This window comes from Phodopus roborovskii, unplaced genomic scaffold (assembly GCF_943737965.1).
Source record: "Phodopus roborovskii unplaced genomic scaffold, PHOROB, whole genome shotgun sequence".
Taxonomy (NCBI): Eukaryota; Metazoa; Chordata; class Mammalia; order Rodentia; family Cricetidae; genus Phodopus; species Phodopus roborovskii.
Genome location: NW_026125554.1, coordinates 633,973 through 635,904, shown reverse-complemented (window position 1 = coordinate 635,904; position 1,932 = coordinate 633,973).

Here is a 1,932-nt window from a genome sequence, read left to right as displayed (position 1 = left end):
AAGGCTTAGCTGCAGCGTCCCGGGCACCATGCCAGGACAGAAACTGCAGCCGCACAAAGTCTCAGAAACTGTGTCAGATGCCCACGCAGGATGGCGGCTTCCGGCTCCCCTGGGAGCACGCAGAACCAACTTGGGGGTCCGGGGAGGGAGCCTGAGATGGGGCCATTTGGATGCATAACACCCTCAGGGTGAACTCAGCTGGAGACTTACCCGTCTGGAAGGCTGAGTGGAGGCAGGGTGGGTGGTGGCAGCTGGGTCCTGGATGCCCGGCTGGCATGGGTGGTGGGGAGGAGGGCCCAGGCTGGCTGCTAAGGCCCGACGACCTGTTTGCTCACCCCAGCGCCCTGGTGGAGTGGAGAGAACTCGAGCAGTCACGTCCCTTTGCCGGGTAGAACCGGCAAGACTGCGCAATGGTGAGTGCGAGAGAGAGCCCAGCCCACAGGTGAGAGGGAGAGGCACTGTTGCAAAGTACTCTCACGTGGCAGGACAGGCCTTAACCCCTGAGCACCCAGAGGCCTACCTAGGCATGCTCTCCACAGCACCCACAGGGGCCACAGAGTAGGTGATCAGAAGACACTGATCACACTAAGGAATGAATGGGCTGTGCCCCTTGGTGTAACCCACCCACTGTCAAACTTCTTGCTTTCATTACAGGGGCGACACTAGACAGATCATCAGAACTCGCGGCTGAGCCACGCCCCACCCCTCACTGAAGATTCTAGGCTGGACTCCACCCCTGAGCCATGCCTAAGATTTTATCCTTTGTATAATAAGTATTGACTTCCCTGTCTCTAGATCATATCTCTCTGGCCCCTTGTGACTTTCCAGTTTCAGGCTTTTTTTAAAAAAAAATAATATATTTATATGAATTGGTTTTTTTGCCTTCATATGTATCTGGAACTGGAGTTAGTTTTGAGTTGCCATGTGGGTGCTGGGAATTGAACCCAGAGTCGCCTGGAAGAGCAGCTGGTAACTTAACCTCTGAGCCATCTCTCCAGCCCCAGGTTTGTTTGTTTTTGTTTGTTGTTTTTAATTTGCTTCCATTTGATTTGATCACTCATGACCTAATTTCTCCCTATAATGCCCCAAGGATTCATCCACATCTCTGGAGGAGTGGGTGATGTCCTCTGTAGTTCCTGAGGCAGGAAGGGTTCAGACTCAGACTCTGCAGCTCCAGGGACCCCCCACGTTTAGAAGTGGTGACATTAGTCAGGCTGACTCGGTTATGCCCATGCGCTTTCTGGTGGAATTGTCTTGGTGGGCAGGAAGGGGTGGTCACGCCTGTGGTCTTAGCACAGGGGAAGGTGAGGCAGGAGAGTAAGGGTTATTATCCTCAACAGACTGAACTATATGAGTCTCTGCCTCAAAGAAATTTATTATGTATATTAGAAGTGTTTTTTACTGACATTTTATTACTTTACAATGTAAATTATTGATATAAATAAATATATATTATAAAGTAATATAATATTTTTTAAAGTCAGGTTCCCACTATGCAGACCGGTTTACAGAGATTAGCAAATCCGCCTGGGGCGTTCCTGAGCCTTATATCTGGGCTCCGTCCTCGATCTCCGATTGGGTGTGTTAGGCTCTAGGTACTGCCCTATCTGCGCCCCCTGCAGGCTTTCTCCCCTCAGGTCTCTGGTTTATTCGAACCGCTCTGTTCTTCCTTCTCTGGACGCATGGAGGCATTAGTGAGTTGTACGTCACTTTAGCCCCGCCCCTGATCTCTGATTGGTCAGGTCCCGCCCCCTGCTGAAGCTTCTCCCTCCGCCCTCTGAATTGCACGTGAACAGGAGTCCTTCCGGCTCCGAACGCCTGAGGGCGCTCGCGACTCTGCTGAGTGGGCTCCGCGCTAAGCCCGTCCCTATTTCTGATTGGTTAAGATGTCCGCGTCAACGCCAAGCTCCGCCGAGACCCCGCCCCCGCGCG